We start from the raw sequence: 15,458 nt of genomic DNA on the forward strand, positions 1-15,458 counted from the left end.
AAAAGGTGATTTTTTTTTTTAGTAAAATATATCAAACTGAACATAAACCCAGTGTGTCCATCCACTGTCATTGATCCAACTCCATGGGTTTTACTGGTGAATCAATGTTGTAGAAGATGACAGTGTTTCCACGGTAACTACGGAGCCTCTGAAAGTATTTTGCATATTTTTCAGTGAAAATCATGTATTTTCCTATATTTAATTAACGGATCATGTAGATGTTCAATAAAGCTCAGGTTAGAGTTGAGGATTATTATATCAGAAACTGATAGCATAGTATAGTATAGTATAGTATAGTATAGTATAGTATAGTATAGCATAGCATAGCATAGTATAGTATAGTATAGTATAGTATAGTATAGTATAGTACAACATAGTATGGTATAGTACACTACAGTATAGTATACCATAGTACAGTACAGTACAGCACAGCACAGTACAGTATAGTATGGTATAGTACTCTACAGTATACCATAGTATAGTATAGTATAGTACAGTACAGCACAGCACAGTACAGTATAGTATGGTATAGTACTCTACAGTATAGTATAGTATAGTACAGTATAGTATAGAATAGTACACTACAGTACAGTATAGTATAGAATAGTATAGCATAGCACAGTACAGTACAGTATAGCACAGTATAGTATAGTACAGCACAGTACAGTATAGTGTGGTACAGTACAGTACAGTACAGTACAGTATAGTATAGTATACTACAGTACAGTACAGTATAGTACAGTAGAGTATAGCACAGTACAGTACAGTATAGTATAGTATAGTACACTACAGTATAGTATAGTATAGTATAGTACAGTACAGTACAGTATACTACAGTACAGTACAGTATAGTATAGTACAGTATAGTATAGCACAGTACAGTATAGTATAGTATGGTACACTACAGTATAGTATAGTATAGTATAGTATAGTACAGTACAGTATAGTATAGTATAGTGTAGTATAGTATAGTACAGTACAGTATAGCACAGTACACTTCAGTACACTATAGTATAGTATAGTATAGTATAGCACAGTACACTACAGTATAGTATAGTATAGTATAGTACAGTACAGTACAGTATAGCACAGTACACTTCAGTACACTATAGTATAGTATAGTATAGTATAGTATAGCACAGTACACTACAGTATAGTATAGTATAGTATAGTACAGTACAGTACAGTATAGCACAGTACACTTCAGTACACTATAGTATAGTATAGTATAGTATAGTATAGTATAGTATAGCACAGTACACTACAGTATAGTATAGTACAGTATAGCACAGTACACTTCAGTACACTATAGTATAGTATAGTATAGTATAGTATAGTATAGTATAGTATAGTATAGCACAGTACACTACAGTATAGTATAGTACAGTACAGTATAGCACAGTACACTTCAGTACACTATAGTATAGTATAGTATAGTATAGTATAGCACAGTACACTACAGTATAGTATAGTATAGTATAGTACAGTACAGTACAGTATAGCACAGTACACTTCAGTACACTATAGTATAGTATAGTATAGCACAGTACACTACAGTATAGTATAGTATAGTATAGTACAGTACAGTACAGTATAGTAGTACATGGTATAAGGTGTATATTCCAGCGATGCACAACAGTAGCAAACTCAAAGGACTTTTTTCTACAGAACCTTAATCCTAATGTTGCTGTAAGTATAGAAAAGTGTGTGTAGTGTGTGTGTGTGTGTGTGTGTGTGTGTGTGTGTGTGTGTGTGAGAGAGAGAGAGAGAGAGAGAGAGAGAGAGAGAGAGAGAGAGAGAGAGAGAGAGAGAGAGAGAGAGAGAGAGAGAGAGAGAGAGAGAGAGAGTGATAGTAAATGAATAAAAGGATAACACCCCTAGGTTTCCTCTACTGCAGCAGTCACATCCAATTTTCCTTTGAGCTACAGTCTGTGCTACAGTTTGAGATAGATAAAGCCAGTTTCTTCCTCACAATCAACAGAGATAAATGTATCGATAGTCCATTTAGCAGATGGATGGATTTTTTTTGTGTGCAGCAGCATAGATGACAGCGAATGGTGTCTGCACTTTTAGGGCAGACCATATTGATTATGTAATATACATTCAGTGGTGCTGCAATGCCTCCTCCTTAATTCACTGAGAGCTATTTGCCATTATGCTGAGACAGACACTGTAATGGAGGGCAAGAGAGAGGGAGTGTATAAGGGATGGAACCAAGCAGAGCAGGAGGACAGAATGACCTTATTTCAACATGGCAGACGCAAACTCAAAAATTCATGAGTGTTTGTTTATAGGCATGACTAAACCATCCTCCTACTGGGTTTATTTTAACACACACTTTTTTGGTTGTCTTGTTGCTTGCATTTCTTTATAAGGAAATCGATGTGGCAGCGATGTACTAAGTCTGTAATTATTGGACATATTGGATTAGAAATGGGTAGAGCTTATGTTAAACAGGAGTTACTGCAAAGTAATGAAAAACTGTATTGAAGATCACTGAGGGTCTTGTATAAGTATTTGACTGATTCTGCTGCAATAAAACAATGCGGCAGAATTATATATTATATATTTTTCTATAATAATTTTTTTTATTTAACCATTACATTATTTTTCCTGTTTAGATAGGCTTTTAATATCCCACCATGTTGTCTTGTTTTATATGTTGTATTATATATATGTATTTTTTTTTGTCTTCATATTTCCATCCAGAGGGCCAACATGCTGTTTAGTGTCTTCCACCTTTATGGGTTGGTTCTGCTGCCTGTCATTACCAGATCAACTGCCCATTTGTTCATGCACGATGGTAACTTTACTTGGACAAACTGACCCAAATGTGTTGGCAGAGACATTCAGAGTCATTCTGTGCTGCAGATGGATTAATTGTGCTCAAATATTAAATCAGATCAATCATGATGATGGATTAATTTGCATTAACATGTTAATTTTGACAGCCCTAAAATATAAATAGATAGATAGATAGATAGATAGATAGATAGATAGATAGATAGATAGATAGATAGATAGATAGATAGATAGATAGATAGATAGATAGATAGATAGATAGATAGATAGATAGATAGATAGATAGATAGATAGATAGATAGATAGATAGATAGATAGATAGATAGATAGATAGATAATGTATTTACTCATGACTTTTTTTTTTTCTCTGTAGCACTTTCAGATTCCTTTGAATGATTCCTTTATAAATGCAATTTAATATTCTTGTTATGATTATGATTATTATTAGACCAGATGGAGAATTCATATTCATATTATTTGTACAAGATTATGGGGATGTAATTTGCATACATGCAGCTTGATCCTTACCTAAGAAAGTCGACTCATTCTGTTCGATGCTTTGTGACTAACGCTGGTTCATGCATTCTCCACTGTATTTATTGAATTTGTAGCACAGGTTTCTCTAAATCATTTGAGAAAATAATTCAGTTTGAGGGTAAAGGCTTGTTTTGACGTGAAGATTAGGTTTATGTTATGGTTTGGGACGGGTTAGGTTAAGAGTTGTTGGAGTGATAATGATGATAATTACTGTCTCTTATCATGACTTTTTTTTTTTTTTTTTTTTTTAATTTACTCTTCATTTAGCCAAAAAAAAAAAAAAAAAGCTCACTGAGGCACTTTAGCACAGGACAGTCCCGGCCATATAACGTTAATTGTCATTGGTGATCAGTAGCTCCAACTATTATGATATATATACAGTATATTTATATATAATCCACATTTTAATTTACAGTAAGGTTAACCAAATTGTTTCAGTGGCTATATTGTTTTGTTTATTTTTACTAAAACATATTCAGATGTTGATTTTATCATTGATAGTTTTATTAATTGCAGGTGTAATTGTTTAAATAGGTGAAAGGTTCTGCTGTTATGATAAATGTTTGTCATGTTCTGACCATAAAGACATTTAAAACCACAAATATGTCAGCTTCTTTGACTTTCACTTTGAACTAAAAATTGGCCTTTAAACTGAAAAGAAATTATTTCACATTTATTAATATACATATAAATATTTAAATTGATTATCTTTGACTGACTTGTAATATTTTTGGTCTGATCACACAGCTTTAATATGTACAATATGAGACCTTTGATAAACAGTGGTTTTACATTATAATTGGTTTCATTTGACCTTTTTTCATCTTCAATAAATCAAGGTTTTCTTCTTAATCCCCGAAACTAAGGAACAAAAATTAATTCCTCAAAAATAAAGTATAAATCAAAATAAACTGAAATCAGAAAACCAAACTGAATGGTCCCATAAATATAAAAACTCATGAAAATTTTAACCATATAACTCTTGTATTGATATAAGGCAATGTAATGAAAACACAATATGTGTGTGTGTGTGTGTGTGTGTGTGTGTGTGTGTGTGTGTGTGTGTGTGTGTGTGTGTGTGTGTGTGTGAGTGTGTGTGTAGGTGTGTGTGTGTGTGTGTGTGTTAATGGAACCTGAGGAGAGGTGGGACAGGTCAGATTGGAAGCACTTACGCTGATTAAAATCTCTGCGTTGCTGCAGTTCTCCTCTTTCTTTCTTTCTCTCCCTTTGCCTTCTGCTCATTCGTTTTCTCCTCCTTTACTTTTCAGAGAACACTATAAACCTTGTTGAATACAAATGCGAAGGGAGAATAAGCAAGTTAGTCCTCACAGTAATATGCGGCACTTTACCGTCTGGTTTGCATGAACAAGCATTTTTTATCTTTTTTTTATTAAAACAGCTATTGACGAAAAGGGATAGATTGCTAACGTATCAAACGGGAAATTTTCTGTTATGGTTGAAGTCTCAGTGGCAGTTAGGATTATTCTCAAACACTGGGAAACCCCTAAAGCCCCACAGTTTAAAGAATGGGTAAACATGAAGATAAAGACTGCTTCATATGAATGTATGCTTCATAAGGTTAACAATAGGGATGGAACCACAGCACCAGTTTGGGAACCATTCTGGTCTGACATAACTATGACTGACAGCCAGCAGGATGACAGCTGAACTACTTCCCTCTAGTATTTATTTATTTATTTATTTATTTACAGGGTGGGGAAGCAAAATTTACAATATTTTGAGGCAGGGATTGAAAGACAGTGTATGACCAATTAGTTTATTGAAAGTCATGAGAATTTATTTGCCATAAGAAAATTGACATAATAGAAAATGTTTTTATTCTGTGTCCTCCTTCTTTCTCAATAACTGCCTTCACACGCTTCCTGAAACTTGCGCAAGTGTTCCTCAAATATTGGGGTGACAACTTCTCCCATTCTTCTTTAATAGTATCTTCCAGACTTTCTCGTAATAGTTTTGCTCATAGTCATTCTCTTCTTTCCATTATAAACAGTCTTTATGGACACTCCAACTATTTTTGAAATCTCCTTTGGTGTGACGAGTGCATTCAGCAAATCACACACTCTTTGACGTTTGCTTTCCTGATTACTCATATGGGCAAAAGTTTCTGAAAAGGTATGGATAATAGTGTTAGATATGATTATGACATCAATATATGTTTGGTTTCAAAACAATTGACGTTGTGCCTGCTGAGAAAAAACAACTAAATGTTCATTGTAAATTTTGCTTCCCCACCCTGTATTTATTTATTTATTTATTTATCTGTTCTATTTTTTTTTTTTTCCTTTGTAAGAACTTCCACACTTTGTAACATTTTTGATACTTTTCATGTATGTATAGAAGTCCTGTTTGTTAACATTAAGCAACATTGTATGATTGTCATGTACCAAGTGAAAACTCCAATAAAAACTTGAATAACAAAAAAAAAAAACAACAACTATTGATCCAACTAGTAGATCAACATTATTAGGTTTCAAAGGGATGATCAGTGATCTTTAGCTTCAGGTCATTTGTTCGACACATGATATCTTTAACATAACCCCATGGAAAGAAATCCAGTGATATCTGGTGAATGAGGCGTCCAGGGAATTGAACCATCCCTTCCAATCCACCGGTCTGGAAACGTTTGATTTAGAACCCACCAACATGTAGTCCCCTATGTGGTGGTGCATCATCTACTTGGAGAATGATGGTTGGTTGAAGGTCATCCAGTTGTAGTGACATATATTCAGTCAAAAGGTCACAGTAATCATTTGTAGTAACTGATGTCTCGTTGAAGAAAACTGGACCAATGATTGGATTGTACATGATCCCACAGCACTCATTAAACCTCTGATAAGCACTGAGTACACAGAAGAAATCTGATTAACATATTATCTCATCAATTGCTTTTGTAATACAGTAATTTATAATAATTTTACAAACTACTGGACATCCACTGATAGTACTTGTATTTGGAGTAGTAGTATCAACAGTTATGGGTATTTGTACTAGTTATTGGTATTAGTACCAGCAGCTCCAGTTTTTAACAGCTATAGTTCAGTTTGCTCTGTATTTATATGCCCCCCCCCCCAACTCTTTCTCTCTCTCTCTCTCTCTCTCTCTCTCTCTATCCATCCATCCATCCCCCCCACCCTCCATCTCTCTCTCTCTCTCTCCCTCCCTTCCTCTCTCTCGCTCTATCTTTCTATCCATCCCTCTCTCTCTCCATCCATCCATCTTTGCCTCTGTCTCTCTCTCTCTATCCCTCCCTCCCTCTTTCTTTCTTTCTCTCTCTATCTATCTCTCTCTCTCTCTCTGTTGCGCTCTATCTATCTATCTATCTATCTATCTATCTATCTATCTATCTATTGCTCTCTCTCCCTCTCCCTCTCCCTCTCTCTCTCTCTCTCTCTCTCTCTATCTATCTATCTATTTAGCTCTCTCTCCCTCTCTCTCTCTCTCTCCCTCTCCCTCTCTCTCTCTCTATCTATCTATTTAGCTCTCTCTCTCTCTCTCTCTCTCTCTCTCTCTCTCTAGCCAAGTCTTTGCTCCTTGGTGTCTGTGAATTGGCTTATTAAGAGTTTGGTTTATACCAGGTTTAAATGTAAAGTGTCATGGGATAACTTTAGTTTTTGTTTTGTTTTATTTTCCTTTCGGGGAAAATTATTGTACAGCCAGCAGTTCACAGATCAAAAACCAAAACTAGAAAAGCACTTGGAGAGCGCAGACCTCCGCCAAGGCAGATCAGTTTTAACTAGATAAGTTATCACGATCAGCTTGTATGTCATTTTAATGTGAAAATATTACATGATAATTTTCACATTATGACATGACACTTTTATTGTTATAACATGATAAATATTTACTTTAACTATTTTTCAGATAAAACTGAGACATAATATTGTTAAAATTGCACTTCGTTTTCTTAAGAAATTTCAGTTTGTTCATGTTATTCACATTGTTTTAAAGCAGGGGTGTCAAACTCATTTTAGTTCAGGGGCCACATTCACCCTGATATGATCTCCAGTGGGCTGGACCAGTAAAATAATACCAGTGAAAAAAGTAAAATTACATTATGATAATGTTTATATCTACATCATTTCCTTAAAAATCTGAATAACGTGAACAACTTGAAATGTCTTAAGAAAAACAAGTGCAGTTTTAACAATATTCTGCCTCAGTTTATCAGTTTACCATTTACACATGTGCATTACAACTTACATTCCAATTACAAATACACAAAACATTTAGTAACAGGTATAATATTGATGAAATTGCATTTACTCTTCTCAAGACATTTCAAGTTGTTCATATTTCTTCAGTTTATTCACATTTTTTGAAAAAGGACAGTTTGTTAATGCAAATATTTTCATCTAATTTTACTTTTTTACACTAAAACAAAGATTAAAATCTGCAGTTGCCATTATTTATAGGTTATTATGACAGTATTTTTCTGGTCTGACCCAATTGAGATCTAATTGGTTTATATGTGTATGTATGGAACCTGAAATAACATGATTTTTACACTATTGATTAATATCTTCAGTGCAATTTTTGCAAATCACAAATTCATCCTATGGCCAGATTGGAGCCTTTGGTGGGCCGGATTTGGCCCCCAGGCCGCATGTTTAACACCTGTGTTTTAAAGGATAGTTGGTAGATGTAAATGTCGAGGCCCAAAACGGAATCTGGCCCGATTCAGAATCGGGCCGGCCCAGAATGGAATTCTATTCTAGGCCGGCCTAGAATGGAATCCTGCTGCTATAATGTTATTTTTATACCATGTTTAATGCAAATGATCTAAATTATTACAAAAATCAATACATGGAATTTGCAAATATGTGAAAAAAAAATGAAACAAACAACATTTTAATTGTAAACTATAATACACTTTATTTACAAATAGAACCTAGTGGTACTCCCCACCAATATATGGTACAGTGAAATCGACTGCAATTGACAATAGTTACTCAAGGTATGTAAGACTGAAAATGTAAAATTATGACAAATTATGGAATTATGGATCATTTGCATTAAACATGGTATAAAAATAACATTATAGCAGCAGGATTCCATTCTAGGCCGGCCTAGAATAGAATTCCATTCTGGGCCGGCCCGATTCTGAATCGGGCCAGATTCCGTTTTGGGCCTCGACATAAACATTTTCATCGCATAATTTTACTTTTTTCGCTCTAAAACATAGAGGGAAGTTTGGAGTTGACATTATTTATATATTATTATGTTATTATTTCACTGGTCTGGCGCGCTTCAGATCAAACTTGGCTTAATGTGGCCCCTGAACTAAAATGAGTTTGACACCCCTGCTTTAACTGGATATTACAACAAATCTCATGAGATGAAACATCATATTATTTTGCTATGTTTTCTGTTTTCATTTTAATTTAACATACTATACCACCCTTTCATGCCTGGTCATTAAAGATCAATTTCACCTGTACTCGTTCCCAAACTGGAGATCCTATAGTTAGCACTGTCGGGCACTGTTTTCCCAGCCAACAGCACTGCTAACTGTAATGGTTTTAGCTCAAGGCTAAGTTGGAGGACCAGCTGTCCAAAACTGAATCCTGTGGTCTACAGTGTTAGGTCACATGGACCCAACTATGGACTAACCAGGTCCCAACAAACCACATGTGGGGTTAAGAGCATATTTATGCACGATCATGTGAGGCATGTTTCCAGTGCTGAGGGCTAGATTTAAATTAACACAGAATACCTACCTTATTAGGAAAAAATGCATAAGCCTCTAATATTACTCTATAGCGGCAGGGGTGTCAAACATGTGGCTCGTGGACCGAATCCAGCCCACAAAAAGGTACAATCCGGTCCGCAGGATGAATCTGTGAGATGCAAAAATTCCACTGAGGATATTAACAGTCAAAGGTGTAAACATTTTAGTTCAGGGGGCACATACAGACCAATCTAGCATAATAATAATAATAGCATAATAACATATACATGATGACAACTCCTATTTTTTCTCTTTGTTTTAATGTTGAAAGTTAAATTATGTGGTTACATTTACAAACTATCCTTTCACAAAAAAATGTGAATCTAAACGTCCATCAACAACCTGGAATTTCTTAAAAACAAGTGGAAATTTGACAATATAATTCCTGATGCTAAATGTTTTGTACAGTTGTAGATCCACTTGTGTAAATGATAAGCGTAATATTATTATTATTATTATGCTTATCATTATGATTACTATTATTATTTCTAGTACATTGACCTGTGGGGAACCATGGGTCATATTAATACCGATATCTAGGGACTGAAGTTAGTAAGTGCGTCGTTCCTGTTTTTAGCTTCTTTTCTCATCACGCTGCATGGTACTGTGCTTCCAGTCAACCGAACAACGTGAATGTAAGGCTATTGCATTCCAAAATGACTAATATCTTCCACAATATTTGACCTATCAACTTGCCAAGATATTTGATGTGGAGATGGGACTATGAATTAACTGTAGGTACCAAATTGGCAAGTTAAAAAATTCCCAGTTTCTCAGAGCTTTGCAAATACACACACACACACACACACACACACGGTCTGAGATCTTCCAGTATTATGATATAGATTATTATTAAAACTGCCCTTTTTTTTTTTTTTTTGCACAAAAAGAAAGAAAAATTTGGAGTCGTTATTTACAGGTTATTACGTTATTATTTCACTGATCAGGCCGGCTCTACAGTGTTGGTTAAATTCATATTTGTCCTTTTTTTTTTGGGATTTGGAAAAGTCATGAAAAATAATAATAATAGAATAGGTTGCATTATGTTGATGATTGAATTACTTACATATTAACAGAGTACCTAGTTAATCAGTAATCTAGTACATTTCAAGTGGGATGCCTTGTTACCAAAACACAGATGTAGTGCATTTACAAAACACTTGCTGCATTTGAAAGTTGGTTTGGATGCAATATGACAGTCACTGCAGTGTGCTCCTTTGTATTAAAGTGTGTTTAACTTATGGTGCTGTGCCCACTCTGTTGCTGCATCCAAGCCGCTGCAGCTGCTGTTTAGTTTGAGCAATACTGCATCTCACAGCTGACGTCAGCCTGTAACAATCAGTGTGAGACCAAACTCTACACGGTGCGGTTAACGTGCAGATATAGTCCTGCAGATTGCTGGGATACAAAATGTTTGAAACTGCTTTGGTAGATCACACGATTATAGTGTTACCTAAAAGAAGGGAGATGATGGAATTGTTCACTTTGCTCTGCTGGCATCAGAAACTACAGCAAAAATAGAAGCAGTCCCAGCTGACCAATTATACATTATGCTCTAAGTTCTTATGAAACCACTATACAGTAATGATAGAATGAATAATGATGCATATTTACAATGACAATTTATTTATACAAACTCTAAACTGAAACAATTGTGAACACTAGAATCATCTGATAGAGACTATTTAAGCATGACCTGTTATTTGTTTTTGATAATTACATTAAGGCCAAGGTTAAGTTTATTTATATAGCACATTTACAACAGCATAAAGTGACCAAAGTGCTGTACAAAGACAGAAAAAAAATACCAAATGTGATAAAACTAGTAAAAACATATAGAGATATAAGGTATACTAAAACTGATAAAAACAGATACACAATAATAGGATAAACTGTATCTAAAAACACAACCAGAAGATAAAATAAATGAGTCACACACTTGTATTAAAAGCCAGTGCAAACAGGTGTGTCTTTAAAGGAGATTTAGAATGTTCAGTGGACTGAACCAAAACGTGGACTTATGGGCTTCATATGGAACGAGCAAAAATATTTCACAATACATAAAGACATTTTAAATATATATTGGAATAATTTCAAATCTTATAGCAAGTACAAACAAAGGTTATAAGAATAAATCCTACAGTGCACACATGCACATGTTCTGAGTTCATAAACTATAACCACCTTTTAGTTGAGCGATGAATCAGTAAAAGTCTTATTTTATATTTTATACATTACATTTATGCATTTATGCATTTGGCAGATGTTTTTTTCCAAAGCGACTTCCAGGGGAAAACCAATCAAATCACTCAATCAATCAATCAAATTTTATTTATATAGTGCCAGATCACAACAAAAAAAGTTATCTCATGACACTTTATATATAGAGTTGGTCAAAACCAGACTCTAAGCCAATTTACAGAAACCCAACAGAATCCTATCTTATCTTATCTTATCTTATCTTATCTTATCTTATCTTATCTTATCTTATCTTATCTTATCTTAGTGAATGTCAGATAGGCTGAATATTATGCCCTATATTTTATGGTCTGTTTGTGCTTGGTTTTTAATGTCTTTTTACTTCAGCTAGGCCTACTGTTTGTTATCTACCTGTACCACTGGTCTGGTCCTGGCTTACAAACCTAGGTCTGGGCCAGATCTCGTGTTTGACAGGATAGCCAGTTGTGTTCTCGCGAGAGGAGCGTCCGTACTATGTTTACAAGCAGTATTTATTAGCAGCAGTCTCCTCCTACTGTCACTGCCTCAGGGTCCGGCCCTGCGAGTGTTTAGTCGGCGTGCCGCTGGAAGGAGACATTACCGACATTTTCGTGGTTGACAGCCGGCCGGAGACACCTCTCCGTATTTTTATCTCCAAAGCTCAGCTCGGTGTTACTGTTTGGTGTCCACGCAGAGCAGGACACAAATAAACACCAGCAAGACGGTCCGGGTTTGCTCCGTAAGGAGTAACCAGGTAAGGCAGAAAATCTAATACCCATTTTTTATTGGCTGCTAATGTTACTCGGTGCTTGATAGCCGCTGTGATATGGCATCGTTAATGCGTGTTTAAAGCCCACTCTGGTGTATTTCCACAGTCCTGTGTGTTCACTTCATCCCACATGGATACCGCTCGAGCGCTGCAAATCGTGTCTCGTGCGTTAATCCAGAGCAGCCCATTAGCCTGTGGACAGACTGGAGGACTGTCCTGCAATCTAAGCTACATCAACGGTAGCCATGGTTACTTAGCTAATTCCCGTTCAAGCGGAGCTATTACCGGAGCACTGGCATACCTCCGTGCGGTTCTCCTGCAGTACACCGGCACTCCGAAGTCCACGGAATATTTTTGCAATTCATCATTTTCATGTTTGTCAACAAGTCAATATGCAGTTATGTGTAAGACCTGAACTAAAGGCTCCTTTACTTCCAACAATTTTAGTCCAAATGTACAGTAGGTTTACACTGCTCCTTACCAGAGAGATTCTTCAAACATTAGAGCACAGACAAGAAATCATTTAACCAATAATCAAACCCTTTTCAAATAGCTTAATATTTCAGAGAAATTAATCCAAAGTAGGTGCTCGTTATTATTTTTGATTTATTGTTGAATTTTCTCCTATTATGATGATTTAACCCATAAGGATCCAGTGTGACATTTTTGTCAGCTCCCAAATTAATTTTTTCTCTATATTTAACCCTCCTTAAGTGGGTTTATCACCATTTATTATAATATTATCTTATGTATTTGGTGTTTTTGTTTGGTTTTGTTTTTTTAATGAAAATCAGGTATTTTCCAACATTTAATTTATTGATCATGTAGATCACAGATCACAAACTCTGGTCCTCGAGGGCCGGTATCCTGCATGTTTTAGATATTTCCCTCTTCCAGCACACCTGGTTCAATTAATGATCAGCTCATCATCAAACTCTGCAGAAGCCCAATAATGATGTAATGGCTTCCAGGTGTGATGGAAGAGGGAAACATCTAAAACATGCAGGATATCGGCCCTTGAGGATCTGAGTTTGACACCCCTGATGTAGATGTTCATACAAGCTCAGAGTAAAGTTGAGGTTTATTATATCAAAAATAGAGAAAATTGAAGAAAAAGTGACTTTTTCAGCAAAATCTGTCATTAATTGAACATAAACCCAGTGTGTCCATCCACTGTCATTGATCCAACTCCATGGGTTTTACTGTTGAATCAATGTTGTAGAAGATGACGGTGTTTCCATGTTCACCACGGAGCCTCTGAACGTCCAAATGGGTCATATCTGATGACCATGAAAAGATGACAAAGTGCATTTTACACCAACTAATTACATGTATTGATAGGATTAGTGAATTGACAGGTATTAAATAGTTTAGATCAGTAGATGCTTCTGGTAGATGGTGGATGCTTGGGTCTTTAAGTGTGTGTTTTGTACATTTTGTCAATTTAGTGCTTTTGTGTTTAATGCTTAAATATTGGATTTTATTTTTATTTTTTTAATTTTGGTCAATTTTTGTGCAGTTTTTCTAATTATTATTTTGACTACTAACTTATTCTTCCTAAGCAAGTGCAGTTTGAATTCTTATTCTGATTTTATTCGTTTTATTTTCAATGGCAAGGGGAGGAGAATTTGCTAAATAGTGTGTAGTAGAAATATACTTGTGTTTTGGATATATACTGTTAATATATGGAACACCATAAAACACACAAGATATAAAATACCCTGTGTAGTCTCTGATATCATGATATTTCACTGAGTTTCTGTAAATTAATCTTAATATTTCACTTATTTTCACAAAATTATGGTTTGATAATCACAGCCACTGATCTCCATGGAAAATTATTAGTGTCAGAATTAAGTCACTTTATGATAAAAAAATGATATTGCCAAGTCTAATCTGAGCCTGGTTGAACCTTGTCTGTAGCAAGAATGAAAATCTAGTTCACATGTCGGTAGGATGTGTGTGAGCAGACAGTTCATGGAACTGTGTGTGTGACGTGCTTCAGTAACCAGACGCGTGTGACTGCCCTGTGTTTGTTGGTGTCTTCTTTCCTTCCACACTCTGTATCTGTGACTCTCACTCAGTCTCTTGCAGCTCTATATTCTGCTTTATAGAGAGGCAGGGTCTGCACGCTGCTGATTGCTCATGTCCCTTTTTAAATCTGTAAATATAATAGTTTTAGTAAGCCTCATTGACCTGCGCTGTGCATTATCACATGCTCACGACATGGCATTCAGGTCAGTGCTATCAGCCGAATATAACAGCATTTGTACAGTAGGTGTGTGCTAACATAATGTATAATTTCATCGTTGTGTCTGATTGCATTGTGTGTTGAATGTGTAATGGCTGTGTGTGTGTGTGATGGCAGATCACATCTCCAGCAGAGGATTGCATAACAGCCAGTGCTGTCAGGGCTGCTCTATGTAGGCTGCTTCAAGTAAATGGAAGATGGTCTAAAGAGAATTAGTTGTTTATATTTTAGTGTGTGTGTGTGTGTTTGGGTGGTTCAAGCTCAGTGAATCTTCTCTGGTGCTTCCTTGCAGCGGCTGCAATTTACTGTAACATGAATTTATTACCTCTGCAAGCCATATAGTAAATGTGGTTTTGGCAGCTGTCCATGCACATTCCTCTATTTTCCATTTTCGCTGGAATCTGTGCCAAGGTATAATCAAGCATATAGCTTTTAGTCATTTCAAAGTTGTCATGTGTGTGCAATTCCTACGTGAATGATAATAGCTGTAATTGAATTCTGACTTTGCAGTTTTGGACTCTGTGGAGGAGTCGTGCCAGATTGTACATACTCAGGGTTGGGCATGGTCAAGCGGTTACGTAGGGTATTTAGTATTTATTTGCACATCAAAAACAACAAGAAAAAAATATATTGTCATGCAAGTAACACCATTGTACAGGAGAGGACAGAAGCCAAAAAAGTTTATATAAATACCTCCCCAAAAATAAACAATACACAAAAGAGAAATAAAGAATAAAAATATGATATAACTGAAATAAAAATTAAAAGCAAAAAATCTGAAATACAGATCAAATTATATAAAGCCTTATATTTTTTCGTAAATTAGAGTCCAGTAGGTGTGTTAAGGAAGGGTAAAAAAAAAATGGTTCCGATGATAATGAGTCGGTCTACATTTACCTGGCATTTAAGTGTAATATATGGATGGAAAGGGTATTTCTTGTACTTTGAGGCCATGTAGAGACATTTGTCAATTTCAGCCATTTTCACTGAAATCTTTGTGAAAAACTTCTCGGTTACGTAGGGTAAAAAAAAAAAAAAGTACATAAAAAAAATTGGCAAATTTTTCAGCATATCAAAAGTTGCTGTTTTCACTTGAAGTTGCCAAAATTAAGATTTCCATAGTGTCAGGTATA

General features: G+C 35.4%; 1 protein-coding gene across 2 annotated transcripts in view; it reads left to right on the forward strand.

The window, feature by feature from the left end:
• Positions 1-11,809: 11,809 nt before the first annotated feature.
• The window catches only part of ache (acetylcholinesterase (Yt blood group)), a 41,151-nt gene continuing 37,502 nt past the window's right edge, over positions 11,810-15,458 (forward strand). The window contains exon 1 of one of the 2 annotated variants that reach the window (XM_030162074.1): positions 11,810-12,059. The gene's annotated coding sequence lies outside the window, so the exon portion shown is untranslated. The remainder of the gene's footprint in view (positions 12,060-15,458) is intronic. The other variant, XM_030162075.1, reaches the window with a different exon arrangement.

The sequence above is a fragment of the Sphaeramia orbicularis genome, chromosome 18 (genome assembly GCF_902148855.1).
Source record: "Sphaeramia orbicularis chromosome 18, fSphaOr1.1, whole genome shotgun sequence".
NCBI classification, from domain to species: Eukaryota; Metazoa; Chordata; class Actinopteri; order Kurtiformes; family Apogonidae; genus Sphaeramia; species Sphaeramia orbicularis.